The following is a 19,313-nucleotide window of genomic DNA, read 5'->3' as shown; positions in this document are numbered from 1 at the left end:
TATGAATCATATTGCGCATGTTAGTGGTGTATGAGAATCATTGTGATAGGCCATATTGTTGATGATTTTATTTCCATAGACTTGTGAAATTGATGATTTTGCAAGTTTTCTAGAGGTCCGTTGTTGAATGCTAATTTCGATAATATTTGATAATTGCTTGGATTGCAGGGAACTAATTGAGTAGTTCATTAAGTTGTCATTATATTGGTCTTTATTGTTATTTTCTTGTTTCCATTTACGCTTCGCATTTTATTTCCCAAATAATCTTAAACCATAGAAATAAAAAAAGAGAGGAAGTGTAGTTATCCGTAACCAACGAGATTTAATTCTAACCAACAGGCCCCTTTACAGGTATAACCACATCAACCATTGGGCTGCCCATCATCGTCGAGACCCGACTATAGAGACCTTGGAGCAGTGATTTCTTTTGAACCCATTGCTTTTTAGGAGAGGTGGTGAGTGTTTGCATAAACTACCTGACTGTTGGTGAGTGTGTCAAAACACACGTCAACAGAAATTGGCGCTAGAAGGAGGGCCAACACTAATCCCCTCATTGGTAAACTGCATATGGTACTCCCAGGAGAGAGATTGATGCCCTTTACCCAACCTAACTATTGTTCTCAAACTTTGATTTCCCTTTTATCCTTCCTGTGAGAAATTAAGTAACTCTGTTTGCATATGAAGAGATCAGGGAAATACAACTCAAGAATAACATATAACAAGGTTTCAAAACCTTCTACACTTTGAACTTATCCAAAGTTTAGGTGGATTTTCACACTTTAAGATTGAGATCCACAGTAAACCAGTGCTAAAAACCCATGGATTTCATCACCTCAATGAAACTGAAACATTAAAAGAAAAAATCGTGTTCATTTTCAGTATTGATCTTCAGGAAAGATAAGAAGAATCCCACAATTGGATACTAGTGCCTTATTTGGGCTACAGAGTCACCCAAATCAAATTAGAATTCCAAAACTGAACAATCCCATAAATTTCACCACCTCTGTCTTAGCTAACACCATACATGCCTAACATATACATGAGTTTTATCCTCTAAAAACTAAAACCGTTCATCCAATTCAAAATGAGAAAACAATTAATTTACTGATAGAGATATTTCAAGAATATTTAATTCCTCTCCCTTGAAGAGAAAAGATAGAAACATATCCATATGACTCTTACAATCCATGTTCAATCAAATAACCCTAGATTATTCAAATGAAATCAGCAATTTAACGAGTGCACACTAGAAGACATCACAGATTTAGGCCAGAAAAGTGTCGATCTATATCTTTATATTCATTTTTTGAAAAATAATCTTACATCATTCAAAGTATTCTCCGTGATAGCTAGAAAAAACCTAGATATATTTCTACAGAGTTTCTTTACAAAATTTCTTGTGATCCCTTTTCTATTGGTCCTGGTATCCATTTATAACATCATGGATGCATACAAGCTTTAGACATTCCTAAGAAAAGTTTGTTACAAACCACAATGTTCTCCAAGAAACAGTTACAAGTCCTTTTCGGTATCAACGTCCTCTTCAGTTTGTTGCTCCCCTGTAACATCTTATAACTACTTTGGGATTCCTTCTTCTTGCACCACATAATTTTTGGTCCACTCTTGGAATATGTCATCAGCAGGCCATGAGAAGCTAATAATTTTTTCTTTCAACTTAACCAACCTTTTCCAAGAGTTTATCACTTTATTAACCTCTGAATTCAAAAAGCCATAATGTGACTTTATCTTTTCTATTTCTTCAACTGTCTTGACAAATAGGGATGTGTCATCTATATTAATGATTCCATTCACCCTTAGGGACAAGTTAGCTCCTAATTCATTAAGCCATGCTTGTTTGTCTTTTAGCTGATTTGGATTAACAAAACCCCCAGGAAATAATTCAAACTTGTGCTTAGTATATTCTTTCTTATACAAGTTGATTTTCCTCTCTATACCAGCTTTTCCTTCTGTCAACTTTATCATGCCTTTTTCCATTTCATAAGTGGATTTAATAATGGCATCAGATCCTGCCTCATCATAGGATGCACACATAAGTTCTAGATCCACTTCCCTAGGCATCCAATTATCCAAAATTGGCTCAAGAATAACTTTGTCTTCATTCAACTCATTCCAAATATCAAAAATCTTTTTCATGCTACTGTGCATCATGGAAGACCCTATTGTGTCAGCAAAACTCAGAATTATGGCTTTTACCTTTTCCTCATATTTATTAGCAAACAAGACCTGAGCCTAATTTAACTTCTCCAATTCATGTTGAATGGTCTCAGCTGGTTGAAAACTAGAAGGCATAGAAGAAGGGGGAAATTCGATGATAGGACTAGTGGATGGAGTTTGTGAAGGAGAAGAAGCTATCATTAGAGTAGAGGACTCACCTTGATGGTACTGCCCTGCCAATTGACATTTCAATTCAGCAATGATGTTATCTCGGTTAGCTATTCCTTCTTTGGCCTCATTATAAGCCTTCAAGATTGTTTCTAATTTCAACTGGAGATTATCCTTTTCTACCACTGCTACATTAAATTTTGTAGTTTCTAAAACTATGCTAGCAGCCTCTACCACCCCTATATCCTGAACTCTTCTTACTATCATGCCTCCTAGAAAATTAGATCCTAAGGTATCCTTCCTTTTTCTACTTTCATCCCTCTTTAGGGACCATATGACCAGAGCAACATTATCTTTGCTGAATGTCACTCCTTCCATAGGCTTGGTCTCTTTCCTGACTGCTTCAAGAACCAAGGCATCTGCTATATCCCATTCAGGGAGGAGTAGAACACCAGCCTTTGACACCATTTCTCTTCCAGCTTCAGGAGTGATGGCCTTGAATTCATCCATCATTTCTTGTTTTACTTCTTCCTCCACTAAGGTTGTATCTTTGTGAGGCTTCTCACTCATTCTCTTTTCACATCTTGCATTGAATTGTTCAATATTTTTTTTCCATACAAATTGCATGAATGCCCCTATTGTGACAAAATTGCGGTTAGCTAGGAACTCTTCACTAGCTTGCTTGACAGCCAGGTCTAACTCTTTCCCTTTGAACTCATCTTTAGTTAAGTTCATCTTGGCACTAGGTGGCTCTTCTAGCATTCCCTCTTGGGTCTCTTCATAGGTGTAAGCTATCTCTTCAAGGCTTCCTAACTGCAACAATTGTTTTGCTACTGCATGTTCATCTCTTATATGGATAGGGGATTGAGATGGAGAGTACAGAAGTCCACCTATTTACACTTCTTTCCCCACCCTTTGCCTTTTAGGGGATTCTTGGATGTCAATGACATTTTCAATTGTTCTCTTCCCTCTTAAAGTGGAAGGCTCACCTATCACTGGCATCAATACACCATATTTTGACCTTTTGTGCATCACATAATCACTGGGAGGGATGGCCTTAGCAAAGGCATGATTAGCTAGAACTAACTTAGCCTTGTTAGGGTTATCTCTTATGATAGCCTCCCTCTTCTCTTTTAGATTTTGCATTAAATCTTCAAAGTAAAGAATTAAGAATTTGACCTTTTCCTCAAAGGGGTTGAAGCTAGACAGAGGTTCATAACAACTATCAAATTGATGAATGAAATCCAAACCCTTTTTGTATTCCACCCACTTTTCTTTCCTCAGTTCTTGCTCATCCAAACTGAATTCATTTCTATTTAGGTCCTCAGGGAAATGAAATTGGTGTGGCCTACCTTTGCATACTGCTCTCTTCCTGAACACGTCGTTGAAAAAGTCCTCAGGGTCAACAAACCTGGTTACTTCAGTAGATAACATATATGGTTGAAAAAAGTCATCAAAGAATTTACAACCACCTTTGGTGATTATGAATTGATGGGCCATGGAAACAGTTGGGAAAATAGTCCCTTTACCCCTATTTGTAAGCTCTGCCTCTTCAACACCTCCAATTTGCCTTAAGATCTCTGTAATTCCTATCTTCAATGGCACTTGATAAGGCAATAAGAATGGAGTGCCTCAGAAACCATAAACTCTGAAAATTGTAGAGGCAAGGTACAAATACATATCACCCCAATTATGAGCAATCTTCATACCTTCAACAAACTCATTAGGCCTGAGGAACTCCAAAAGAACCTTAGGGATCCTAGGGTTCTGTGGGCATAGAAGAATCCTAAGTCTAGATGCAAAGCATCTATCAAACTTCAAATAACTGGCATCCTCTCTATCCCAAGATAGAATTATGCTCCACAGTTGCACAGGCATCTCCTCACCTTCTTTTTCTCTAACCAAATCCATTTCTTTAGCAAAATAATCAACTCCTTTGAACAAAAATATATGCATTAGAAGAGAATACCATCCAAAAGGTCTATCCACCTTACCATTTTTTATCCCTACAAGCCCTGCATGAATTTCATCAGTGAGGTAAGGTGCATAATCAAATGTCACTGCTAGAGAAGGGTTCAAAATTTGTGCCATCATTAGCATATAATGGGTTGGCATGGTTGTCTCAGCATCTTCTTCAAGGATCTAACATAATGACCAGTACATGCCTTTTGCCCTTAAAGTGAACAAATTAATGGAGAAGGGTTCCATTGAGCTAGGGCCCACTACAGTTAACCCTCCTATTTTAACGAAAAACTCCTTCAAAGGGCCACTCAAAAGGTGATCTTTCTGCACATCATAAACTTGGGCCAATGTTTCAAAATCAATAGGCTCTAATAAATTTGATGCCTCACTAAGCTTAAAAACATTTCTGAATTCATCATCATTGATCTCTATCAGGGCTCCTCCATTGACATTCCTCACACGTCTAGCAACAAGATCATAATTGTGTGTGATCTGGGTTAGCAAGTCTACATCCATAAAAACCCCAGGGACTACGAGCTTCCCCACATCTAGTTCCCATATGCTATTCATTGGGGCACTGACATGTCTTTGACTGAATCCCACTTTAAAAAGACCCAGCCTTGAAATCCTTATTTGTGAATCCCTTAACCATCTACCCTTGTCATATAAATCATCTCCAATCCTTAGACGGGGGGCTTTAGGAACTAGTTATTTGATTTTGGCCACAACATTTGAGGACATGGTCAATTGTTCTAGGAACTCATGACTTATATTCCTATCTTGATAATTTGCCTTCCCTATGAACTCCCTTATTGGTGCCATCCCGTTTATGCAATTATATCAATTGAGATTCAAACAAAACTCTGACAAGGCAAGCACATAGTAAAGAACCGATTTTCAAACTGCATTTAGCAAGCAAGACACAAAAACCTATTATTATCCTAAAGAAATTTTCTCTGCACCAACTCCTCTGCAACAAAATCATCAAAATGGTGCCAACATTCAACTGATGTGGACCTTAATATGGAAACTCAACATTGAATTGAGAAATTAATCCCGCATGCTTCGGCCATCAACTCAAAATTGAAGTTGCAAATCAAATTCAAAAAATGGGCTCCAACAGATCACCAGTTATCTAAGTATTTCCCTGTTTCGTTGTTTCACCATTTCGGGGAGTTTAAAACCCCCGCACCTTTCCTTCATGAAGCAACGACGTTCATTGGATCCTTAGAAACTTGCACTGCCTTTACTCTTTTGGTCCTTTTGTATTAGTAGCGGGCCCCACCTTCCTTTCACTACTTCGTGAAAGGTAAACACTGTGCACTTTGATCATGTGAAACAACGTTGGCCATCCGATCATTTTCCACTTGCTTGGTCTTTACTTCCTACAGTGACCACCAGTCTACTTTACTAACTGAGCCTAACCATCACTACTAGCAGTTTTCACCACTTCGCGAAGGCTAACCACCCCGCATCTTCGGGCTGCAAAATAATGCTGGCAGTTGGATCCACCTCGAGATGTACACCATTTAATGGACTCAAAATTTTAAAGTGGGCCCCCATCTTAAAAACCACTTGCTTCTTCATCACTGGCGAATGAATCTTATGTGTCAGTCTCCTATTCACTCAAGATCTCCAGCGGGCTCCATTCTAAGATCGCCACGTGTTCTATTTCACCGTGGGTTTCAAAACCATTGTCGATTAAATCAAAGCAAGCCCAAAGCAATCCTTCGGAGCCACGTGCATCTACAAGTCATCATTTCCCTCAACCAAGTGACCCACCTATCTAGCCATGTCATCCACCATGTGACTGCCATGTCACTTTGCTACTTTGCGAATAATAATCTTCATTTGATTTGGGGTTGCGAATCCACATGGGCCGTCCGATCAACTCCAAGTTGATCAGTCTTTAAAACCACGACCCACTTATCCTTTGGGCCCACCAACCTTTTCGCTACTTCACGGGCTTTAAACCTCAGGCAACTCTTCTTCGTGAAGAAACGACAATCATTAGATCTTTGGAAACTACTCGCCTATTAACCTCTGCATGACCACCTTTCCCGGGCCCTCCACTTTTTTCGCTACTTCATGAAAGGTAAAACACGAACATCTTTCGGCTGCAAATCTACGCAAACTGTTGATCTTCTCAAAACTGATCATCCTTTAACCAAAGGAAATGCTTACCTCTGGGACCCGCCAACTCTTTCTCTATTTCACAGAGGGTAAGTCACATATACCTTGGGCTAGTGAAGCAACGTGAGACATTGGATCAAATACAAGATGAATTCCATTTAATCTAACAAACAACCCTTTGGCTGGGCCTGCTTACCCCTTTCACCACTTCATGAATGCTAAACTGCAAGCATCTCTTCTTCGCGAAGCCACACACACTGTAGGATCAACCTTGACTTGCACGATAGTTAAGAGATCTGACAAATATTAAAACAAAACATAGGCAAAGGCATAAAAAATAAAAAAATTTAAAAGACCACCAAGGGAAAACCTATAGGGGGGACACTTTCATGACGGAGCGACCCTTCCACATAAGTGGAAAAAGTAATGCAAGAATAGAACACGAGGTTTTTTTTTTTAAACATAGGAGGTAACAAGGTTATGCCAAACACATCTTTGCAGATTTTAGCCAACTATGGGACAAGAACATCCAATTTTTAAAACAGTGATAACAACGGCTTTGACTGGGGATGGTTGATTGCAAGATCAACACAAGAATTTAGAAACTCTAGAGAATAGACCAAAACACAAGCCCAAAAAATAACAAACAGAAACAAACCTGATATGTACAGACAAAAACCTACTGTGCATGGACTTAAGAGAAGTAATATTTCAGGAATTGTCCATGCACTGGAAATTCCTGTACCTCACCATTCATTTTCTGCAAAAAATATGAACCCTTTCCATTAAGATCATAAACCAGAGAGGGGCCTACCCATAGTGACTCAATTTTTTTGTGTTTTCCTTTATCTTGTCCTTTTGCATTCCATTGAAGAACCATATCGCCAATTTGAAACTTTCTTAACAAGGTTCTTTTGTTAAACAGGTATTTGGATTGCGACTAAAATTTTAGATTTCTCTTATGGTCCAAAGTTCTAATTTCTTCCACCTCCACCATTTGAATCATTCCGTCTTCCATAGGTTCAGATAACACCATATATTCATCTTGTAGGAACTTGTATACTAGAAGAAGATTATTGACTGGTACCCTAGATTGTGTGCCATAGACCAATTCAAAAGGTGAAACCCCAATTGCTTTCTTGACAGTAACCCTATCTGCCCATAGAGCCAACTTTAAATTCTAGTCCCAAGACCTTTTATTCTCCTCAAGGATTTTCTTAATAATGTTCAAAAGGCTCTTATTGCTGGATTCAGCTTGCCCATTACCCTAAGGATGATACGGTGAAGAGTAGGACATAACTATTCCATGGCTAGTGCAAAATTCAATGAACTCCTCTGACCTGAAGCTCATGGCATTATCCATCAGCAATTTTACAGGGACTCTGAATTTGGTTATAAAATTATCCATTTAGGAAGTCAATAACAACCTTACTTGTGGCTCTCCTAGTGGGTATAGCTTCAATCCACGGTGAAATAATCAGTAGCCACTATAATCCACCTATGACCTCTTCCTAATTTCTCAATGATTTCTCCAATAAAATCAATGCCCCATTGGATAAAAGGGGCTTCCACTGTGACTGAGTTGAGGGGTAAATCTCCCTCATACTTCAATTTGGATGAAAATTTCTGTCATGGATCACATCTCCAGACATATTCATGGGCATCTTTAAACAAAGTAGGCCAATAATATCCAGCCCAAACTATCTTACCAACAATTGTTTTGGCAGAGTAGTGACCTCCACATACTCCATCATGCATTTTAGTTAACATCTTTCTGCCCTGGGATTTATCCAAACACATTAGAAATGCCCCATCTCTATTCCACCAATACAGATCACCCTGAATAAGGACATATTTTTGAGATTTTAGTCTCAGTGTCCTTCACTGGTTGTGGGTCATTCCCTTTGTATATGTTGCATCCCTTAAAAAATGCACTATCTCTGAGTACCACGGCTGTGTCTCAATACTAGTGACCAAGATGTTCTCAATTTCAACATTATTCACTTCAACATCAAGAAGGTTTGATTCAGCCATCAGCTTAGCAAGGCCTAAACCTCTCACCAATTTAGTAATCTTAATCTCTAAATCAAACTCCTAAATTCTAGTTATCCATCTGCATCTTTTACCAGTGACCTCAGACTGGGATAAAATATCTTTGATAGCCACATGTGGGACACAAGAAATTACTTGTGCATTTACAAGATATGGCCTAAATGCTTTAACAACCTTGACCAAAGCATATGCTTGCTTCTCCATGATTTCATATTTTAACTCTACAGCCTGTAAAGATTTGCTATAAAAAGCTATAGGATGTTCATATCCTTCATTATCCTTTTGTAAAAGAACTGCAGCCACTGTATGATATGAAGCAAAAGAAAATAGAGAGAAAGGCTTACTGTAGTCAGGGGACTTCAACACTGGTGCCTCCTGAATAGCCCTTTTTATTTCATCAAAAGCCTTTGAAGCTTCTTCATCCCAGTAGAACTTTGTATCCTTCTTAAGAAATTTAACAATGAGCTTGACTATCTCTGCAAAATTTGCAATAAATATTCTAAAAAAATTTACCTTGCCCAACAATGATTGGATACCTTTAACACTCTTTGGCTTAGGTACATTATTTATAGCTTCAATTATTTCAGGGTCTATTCTGACCCCTTCCTTGGAGACAATATGCCCAAGCAACTTCCCTTCAGTGATAGCAAAATGACACTTTTTCGGATTTAAGGAGACACCAAATTCCAGAGCTTTATTGAAAACCTTTTCCAAGTGCCCATAGTGGTCATCTGCCCTTTTAGAGAAACATGTTAAATCATCTTGATACACTACCATGATAATATTAATGAATTCCTTGAAAGCTACATCCATTGCTCTTTGAAAAGTAGCTCCAACATTTTTCAAACCAAAAGGCATTCTTACATACACATATGTTCCCCAAGGGGTGGTAAAAGTAGTCTTGAATTGTTCAGATTCTTTTACTAACACTTGGTTATATCCTAAGAACCCATCCATCATAGACAATAGGTCACAACTAGTTACTCTCTGCAACATTGCTTCCATATTAGGAGAAGAGTAATTGTCTTTCAAAGAAGCAACATTTAGGTCCCTAAAATCAACATAGAGTCTTATGTCCCCATTCTTCTTCCTAACTGGGACCAAATTAGACACCCATTATGAATGCCTTATAGGCTTAATGATTCCCCCTTCCCTTGACTTGGTTAATTATTTCTGCATTTTAGATTCCAATAGGGGGTTGATAGGTCTTTGTTTCTGTCTAAAAGGCTTAGCATCTGGAAGCAAAGGGACTTCATGCTGAAATAGATCTTGTCTATATGCCTTCAGATCTTCATAAGACCAAGCAAAAACATGCTTATATTTCTTCAATAAATTGATAAGGTTAACTCTGACATAAGGAGGCAAATTTTTTCCAATATACACCAACTTAGGGGATGATTTTGTCCCCAAGTTTACTTCCTCTAGTTCATCTAACTTAGTGGTTGATTGCTGATGCAAATGGCTGTCATTGTAACTAAACATACCTTCCAGTTCTACTAACCCTTTAGGTATTTCATTAGTTTCCAACTGAACTAGGTTGTTTCCAAACATAGTTTCTCTATCTTCAACCACTTCAACCACTTCTACCAAGGCATTGCAATCAATTTTCTGTCCATCATAGTCATCAATGGATTGTATGAATTTGAGAATGCCTTCATCATCAACAAACACTTGCCAATTATATACATTATTAGGAATGGCAGGCCTAGCTTTTATCTCAACTCTAGATACACCGGTTAGTGTTATATCATCATTTTTTAATGTAACATTTGCTAGGAAATCAGCCATGATATTCTTTGACCTTTCTATCCAATTAATAGAGAATGCACTAAAATGTTCAATCACATCCCAAACTGCATGTTTGTATCTTTTCAAACGATCATTTTTAGATGCATACTTAGATCTAACCTGAGAAACAACCAACTCTGAATCCCCTAATACTCTCAACAACTGAATCCCATTCCTTTTTGCAACTTCAAGCCCCAATAACAAGGCTTCATATTCAACAGTGTTATTTGTGCACTGGAAGGCTAACATAAAAGAATATTTGAAGGTCATACCTGATGGGGACACAAAAAGAACTCCTGCTCCAGATCCTTCTTTAGAGAAAGCTCCATCAAAATACATGTGCCACAAACCATGCTGTTGAGATTCCAATTCAATCACAATAGATTCAGTATTTTTCAATTGAGGCAAAATAGGTTGTATTCTAAAATTGTCAAGACCCACATCAATCATACAGTTTAACATACTAGGGTCTATCTTCTCAATTACCCTAGGGGCACGTGGTTCTCTATACAACTTAACCTGGTTCCCATTGATGGGGATTGTAGCATATGACATATCCAATTGAACATTTCCACCTACTATTGCAGCCCACTGTCTAGATAAAAGCATACCATAGTGAGGTTTTGTGTCAGTTACAATGACATCCATCTTATATGTTGCTTTAGGGAATGCTGCTATTTTACTTCAACATCTTTCATTGTACCTATCACTGGTACTTCTCTATTATCCATAGCATAACACTTCCCATACACTGTACTTACTGATAATCCTAATTCTTTCATGACACCATATGGCATTACATTTGTAGCCACACCAGAATCTATCATACAGTTCTTAATTAATCAGTTATTCACTAACAAAGTAACATAGAAAGGATCAACCTATGAAGGCTCTTGTGTAATAGTTGTTCCAACATATAGGGGTTTGTAGCTCATGATCCTTTTCATCCTTGATTGAACCTGAAGGCAAAGCTGTTCTACTGTCAGATATCTTGGAAAATAAAGATAAAGAAGCTTCTCTATGTTGCTTTATTTTCAACAATTCTATCAAAGGGACTTTTACCTTCATCTGGGTAAGAGCCCGAGTCATATCAAAAGTTGAATTATAAATCAACTTAGTATTAGTCCTAACTTTCTCTATCTTAGGCTGACTTGCCTTCTTCATTGCGGTAGTTCCCTATACATCACCAGTAGCATTATTACCCATACCCTTGGCTATATCTTTAATTTGGTTATTGTTTTCTTGACCATCCCAAGGCAAAGTGGCATTATTTTCTAGTTTCTTCTGGGACACTTCTTTTATGAACATTGAGCCATGTTCACCTTGATCCCCATCCTTCTTACTACTTCTCAGGTTGTAATTATGCTTGGCTTTGGCTATGGCAGGCTTAGTGAGATTTCTCACTTCTTCATCACCGGGTCTTCGGAGATGAACCTCTTCATCTTCAATAGACACCACATTCAAGGTAGGATGCCAATCAAGTGTCAACTATCCTTGGTAAGATTTATTACTATTTAGCACATCACATTCACTAAAATCACTTTGTAGTGACTCATCATCACTTTCAATAATAGTTTCGAACATATTAATATCAGGCTCAACCTCCTTTCTCATGGATTCTTCAAGGGCTTGAGCTACAACACATTGATGAGGAGAATGCGGTCCATCACAAGCAATGCACCAAGGAGTATTCTCCATATTATGAACATTCCCTCCTTTCAAAGGATCTGGGGTATCTTGGTTCTGAGTGTTCTTTGGCTTCTCATTTTGAGGTTTGCCATCTTTCCAGGTTGTATTGTAAGGCATGTCATGCAATCTAGGAGGCCTATCTTGCCAATTGTAATGAGGCTTATCATTTTTACTCACCTTGGCAGTAAGATCTTTCATGGAAATCACTAATTTCTCTATTTTTTCATCTTCTTTAGCAACTTTATTAGGTTGTTGTTTTGATTCTTGCCACAACCTCCCATTAGTTCTTCTTCCAACCTTTCCAGACGCTTTCCTATTACTTTCCACATTTATAGCAATTCTAAAAGCATCCCTCAAATTGTGTGGGTTTTTGTCCCTCAAAATATAGGACATTTTGGAATTGAAAGCATTATAATAAGTGTTGAGACACATATTATCATCTAATCTCATTACTTGATATAGCCTATGCATTGCTTTTTGAAATCTAGCATTGAAATCTGTGACAATTTCATTATTAGACTTTCTAATATTATTAAACTCATTGAGCATGAAGCTCACATTTTTTTTGTCACCATATTGTTCTTGAAAATAGTTTTTAAAATATTCCCAAGACCCAATGCTATTCACAGGGGGACCTCTATACCATTCCCTTGCATCATCTACTAAGGATTGTACAAACAATTTCATGATAACATCTTCATCTACTATTTCATAATCATTGATTAAATCACCAAAAGATTTTAAGTGCTCTTCTGCATTGATTTCATTGTTGCCAGCAAACTTGTGGAGTCCATCATAGGTTGGGACCTCTTGGAGAAGGCCTTCATTGATTAATTTCGAGTGTACGTTGACCCCAGGACACTATACCACTAGTTCGCTTCTCTTAAGAAATTACCAAATGAGCCATTAACAACTTTTAATACTAGCTTCCAAATGGCATTCAAGAGGCTACAAGCCCCTTACCAGGTAGTGCCTAATGTAGCCATCGACTCATATCTAAGAGCTATTGACCCTTGGACTGCTATATTTATTAAGAAGAGTGTTCTTGAAGATCAAAGGGACACCTTGGCGAAAGTCTTCACATTAGCAATTAGCATGAATCATGAGCTGAATCAAACCCCGGGAGGGATCGGATATAACTTACCTACAAGGGTGAATCAAGGAAACTACAATCAACTCCCAGGTGTACCCTTGTCTCTACCTGTAGGTTCCCCAATGATGAACCTTGTGCCAATATATGCACCCCAACCTCAGGTGAATCAACAGTTTGCCGCTCAAGCATCAACTTGGCAAAATTGTAGCAATACCGCCCCCACTCAAACACAATATGCTATTCAAGCACAAGTCAGAAATCAACAATTTGACAACATTAATCCAGTGAACCAACCTCCAACTACGGAACCTGAGAATCAAGGATCCCATATATCCACTGAAGTAGAAGCCTTAAAGAAAATGATCTCACGGGTTACTTTAGACTTGAGCCAGGTAAAGATGAATCCTCCAAGAGGGTATAATCAATCCCAACCATATAATAATCAGCAGAACTACAATAACCAGAACCAAAATCAAAGGTACAACAAAAAACCTTATAATGGGTAGTGGAATACGGGTCTAAATAACGGTGGGGTGAACCATAATCACCCAGACGCACGAGATAACCCAAACCACACACAAAGTGTTAACCTTGCTGATATGAATTTGCTAACAAATTGGTGCAGGTTGCATGACATAGCTACGCATTCTGAGGTTAATTATGCTCAGTTTGAGAAAATCATAATAATTGCTCAAGTTGACTCTCAGCCCAAATATTGTTCCATTGATGAATCTGATAAGGTTAATACAACCATGCTGGTCAATACTTTCCTATGTAGAGAATTTCAAGCTAAAGTTGAAGGTGAACCATGTGTCTACGATGCTCAAGCCTTTTAGACCAGGAACAATTACAATCTTAGGAGTCAAGGCAAGGCTCCATTAATAGAGCCACCTCCCCCAACGAGCGGGTTTGTACCTCCTGATGCTAATGCAAGCAACAATCCTCATCCTCATTAGGCTTTCCAAGGAACACACATTAGACAAGCTCAAGGGAAAGATTATGTTCTGAATGGATCATTTGACGTTACTAAGGAGATGGAAAGGATTGCCACCACTATGTCCTTAATGGAAGTATTGAGATATTGCCCTGAATAGAAGAGGGCTCTCCTTAGGAAATTGGAACTATTAGAATCACAGAGCAATGAGGTTAAGATGGTAGATTTTAATGAAGTCAACGCCAACATTAGTAGTGATACAATAGAAAATCCACCATTTTTACTGAGTTTGAAGATATGTGGGAAGAATTTACATAACTATTTGGTAGATTCAGGAGCTTCGGGAAACATAATGCCCTACTCTATATGTTAGCAGCTCGGACTTCAACCAATACATGCAAATAGTAAGGTGGTGCAATTGGACAAAACAGAGGTTAACGTCATCGGAGAATTGAAAGATGTATACATCCAGTTAGGTGCTAATCCCCAAATATCTCATTATATTGACATTCAAGTGGTGGATATTCCAGAAGTATATGGGATGCTCCTTAGTAGGGATTGGTCCAAGATGTTGGGAGGATATTTCTCAACTTGTTTTATGTACTTATGGCTTCCATGGAAGGGGGTAAGCAACCAGATCCAAATTGATAGTGAGCCTAAATTGAAGAAATTAGTCATGTATTATGGTGCTCTCAATGAAGTGGTGTTTGCTGAAGTAAGTCTAGGAGTTTACAGAGTCAATGAGATTCTTACTTTCTCCACAACAGCTCCTCTTCAACTATTTCAAGTAGACAAGACCACATATAGAAGGCAGGTCAAAGAGTTTGCTACAACAATACAACAAGGAATGTGTTTATTGGGAGACACTATGAAGATACAAGAGTTATTGCTTCCGAAATGGTGTCAGATACATCATGAGGAGCACTCAAAGGTTTCATGTATCCCATGTCAGAATGAGATTACGAAGTTGATGAGTCTGGTTCCATACGAAGAAGATGATCATACCTTCAATATGGAGGAGATTCAACGTGTAACATATGAAGAATTAGAGCCCCAAACAATTGACCTTGTAGACAAGACTACCTTACCTAAAGAATATAGCCAAGAGATTCTTGCAGTCGAGATTGTTAAAAACAAAGAGGAAGATATTCCTCTTGAGCCAAAAAAAGAAGAAACACAATCCAAACTTCAACCTCAATCGGAACAGGCTCTTCCTAACACTACTGAAGTGTTTATACAACCAGAAATTGAACAACCTCAATCATCACAAAGTCTCAAGTTTGAGAAGAAGAAATCCCCTCCTGATGCTAACCTGATCATTGACCCAAAGGTGAAAAATATAAAGAGACCAAAAGATGAAATATGGTTTTTAATGGGTCAAGATCCAAGCAAGGTAGTGGAGTCGGCATAGAGTTAACCAACCCAAAAGGGAAAACCCTTTTAGCTTCTTACTGACTCCAATTCCCTTGTACTAAAAACATGACGGAGTACAAGGCCTTAATTAAAGGATTACTTTTTGCTCATAAGAAGGGGACAAAGTGTTTGAAAGTGCAAGGAGATTCTGAGTTAGTGGTTAAACAAGTGCAAAGCCAATATGCATGCCATGACAAAAGGTTAGCAGTGTATCAGAATAGAGTGTGGGATCTAATTGAGGATTTTGATGCTTTCAATATTCAACCAGTATCTAGGAAAGTCAACAGAATACCTGATGCGTTGGTTGTAGCTGCCAGTACATTAGAACTAGTAAGACAATCCCCTTTAAAGAAGTTCTCGGTGGAATTAATCTCTATACCTACTGTACCTGATAATATCAAACACTTCCAAGTCTTTCGGGATGATGCCCACATTCTAGCCTTTCTTGCCAATTTAGGGGCTTTTGAAGATCAAATTATTGATGAGGAAGACAAATAGGATGATCTTAACATCGAAGGTAATGTTGATATTTTGGATTTACCAACTAACGTTATTCCTAAAGGGATGGTCACCCTGGAGAGACTTTTTGATTCAGACCCTAGAGTAAAAGAGAGACTAACAATAGATTCGGATGCCTGAAAATACAAGCCCCATAATATTGGTCCAGAAGGACAAGAGAGGATTGTCTATATTGGGAAGATTTGCACTCAAAATGAAAGAGAAAAACTGATACAGATCTTGAAAGAGTTCAACAATGTAATAGCATGGGGGTATGAAGATTTAAAGACATTCGATACAATGATTATCACCCATGTGATACCCCTAAAACCTAACATAAATCTGCTCTGGCAAAAACAACGTCCAGTCAATGCACTAATAGAACCCTTGATTTTCAAGGAAGTACAAAAGTTACCTTCCACTAAGATTATTTTTCTGATACAAAATTCTACTTGGGTTGCTAATTTGGTACCAGTGCGGAAAAAGAATGGAGAAATATGATTTTGCGTGGACTTTCACAATCTCAACAAAGCCTCCAAGAAAGATAATTACCCGCTCCCTTCTTTGGATGAAGTACTACAAATAGTGAATGGTTCGCAAATGATGTCATTTTTAGATGGTTATTCAGGATATAACCAGGTATTGGTAAACTATGAGGATCATATGAAGACCATGTTTATGACAAAGTGGGGAACATATGCATATAAAAGAATGCCATTCGGGTTGATTATGTTGGCATATGTGCAAAGCATGATGACATGATGATATTGTATATTGTCATTGATGTCAATATGCTGAAGTATGAACCGGTATATTGTAGTAAGATAACTGGCAATAGAACCAGTATGATTATGTAAACCGGTATATGTGAAAAAGTGAAGCGGTATGTTTGTTCAAGGTGAATCGGTATGTTGGAATGAGAACCATATATGGAAGTTTTGTATCGGGGTTTCATTTGGCATGACTACCAGTTGGTAGTCTCAACTTTAGGGTTTCTGGTTGATGCATTCCAAGCCTATGTGATTCAACTGATGACATCTTGGGATGAGTTAGCATTGTAATGAAGATTAGATCATGTTGCCACATCAGCCTTGTGTGCGTGAAGGATTTGCTTGAGGATCTTGCATAAAGAAGATTGTTCCTATCTACTTTGGGAATGTGTGAAGTCTCTGTAAACGGTGGAGAACGCATGATGGGTTATCAACTTCCTGAAGCGGCAAAGAATGAACATTGGAGAATGTCTTGAGATCTATTCAAGACTATTGTATTCAATGCAGTGTGATTAATGGTCAGGATTGAACCGACTGGATTGTAAAACCTAAAAGTTTAGGGTTTAGGGTTTATGCTACCAACCTATTTGTTTCCTATAAGGTCGATGATGTTTTTAATTTTGAAATTGTTGGCAAATGTTATGTGTGTATCCAAGTGAAGAGATATTTGATTCTTGCCAGAATGAAGATTGTGTTGATACCTATAGAGTGTGATTGCAAAAGCAGAGGAGATAAAGTGGATCTGCCTTGGCATTGTGTGTTGTTATCAGATCAGTGTATTACCTGTTGACTTCTAACCATTTTAGCAGTTGGAAAATCCCTTAATCGGGTAGCTTTGATAGGATTTTGTGTAAATCCTTTAACAGGGTGACTGAATTCAATGAGTTCTTAAAATCCTCTTGCGAGGTAACCCTTAACAGGGTTCTAACCTTTAATAGGGTATTTAGCCATCCCTTAACCAGGTGATCCCTAGCAGGATTGGTTCCTAGTAGAACCTATTGTAAAATCCTTAACCAGATTAGGCTCCTTACATAGTGGACTTCAGAAGAGTTTAAAGAACAACTTGTGGGTATTCATCCCCACTGTGGTTTTTCCCAATTGGGTTTCCACGTGAAAAATCAATGTGTCATGTGTGATGCTTTTCATGTGATGGTTTAGTGTTTTAGGTTAAGTGGTAATGCATGTTGAACCAGTAGTCTTTATATTTCTGATGTATTATTTGTTTATGCATATGAGTGAAGTGGAAAGGAGATGTTAGGTGAGGTCAAGATCTAAGTGATAACCAGTTTATACTTGTCACAATCATTCTTGGTTTTACCAATAGTACCTTGTTTTGGATCGGTGTTATTGTTTACCAGTTAAGTGCAGTCTTTGAAGTCAAACTAGTTCAAGGAAAGTTTTTTTTGTTTCTACTGATTCACCCCTCCCCCTCTCAGTACCGGTTTGGTACTAACTGTTCATCATTATTCATTAGATTATTGTTGGGGTAACCTTCCAACGAGCGATGGACACAGCCTTCAAGGAACTAATTGGAAAATGCATTATTGTCTATATGGACGATTTGACGATATTCTCCAAGGTTAGAGAAGATCATCTAGACCACCTCCAAAAGGTATTGGAGAGATGTCAGAGATATGGGATTTCCCTCAACCCCAAGAAATGTGTGTTTGGAGTGGCTGAAGGAAAGCTACTTGGCCACGTAATCTCTAAGAGGGGGATTTCTATAGACCCGGATCAGGTAGAAGCATTATTGAAGTTACAAATGCCCGACAGTAAAAAGGAGATGAGATCTTTCTTTGGGAAGATCAATTTTGTTAGAAAGTTTATTACTGAGTTTGCAGAAATAGTTAAGCCATTGAATGAAATGATGAAGAAGGATGCTAAGGTTGAATGTACAACTGAAGTAAAAGAGGCTTTCACCCAAATCAAGAAATCCATCGCTGAAGCTCCTGTACTAACTAGCCCTGATTACACACTATCATTTTACATATATTCTTTTGCTTCGCTACACTCAGAAGTGATTGTTTTGATGCAGAGGCAAGCAGGGGATGAGAAGCCTATTGCATTTATGAGCTCTCCTTTCAAAAGTGTGGAAGTTAGATATTATGCTCTTGGAAAATAGGCCTTTGCATTGGTAAGAGCAGTCAAAAATTTTAGGCATTACATCTTGAGGAGTAAAATTTATGCGATTGTCCCTGACCAAGCAGTGAAGTCACTACTCATGTAGTCAGAACTGGGAGAATGTCGAGGGAAATGGATGGCAATATTGCAAGAATTTTACTTATAGATGCATCCAATGAAGTTGGTCCGGGGCCAAGGATTGTCTTAGGCCATGGTGACTGACATCCCTCAAATCTAGTGCCAACAGTATACGTTAAAGTCATTCACTTAGGACCCTTGGTACACGAATTTGGTATTTATATTGTTGAATAATAGGTGTCCTGAGGGATTGACAACTACGCAAAGATGAGAATTAAGGCTCAAAAGTGCCAATTATATGATCAAGGATTCGACACTCTATAGAAAAATTATGAGGGTATCTACCTTTGGTGCCTTGATCATTAAGAAGCCCATAATATGATTGAGGAATTTCATGGGAAATATGGTATAGGTCATGGGTCAGTGGATGCCACTACAC

The sequence above is a fragment of the Cryptomeria japonica genome, chromosome 2 (genome assembly GCF_030272615.1).
Source record: "Cryptomeria japonica chromosome 2, Sugi_1.0, whole genome shotgun sequence".
Lineage (NCBI taxonomy): Eukaryota > Viridiplantae > Streptophyta > Pinopsida > Cupressales > Cupressaceae > Cryptomeria > Cryptomeria japonica.
The sequence above is the reverse complement of the archived record's forward strand: the minus strand, read 5'-3'. Positions refer to the sequence as shown.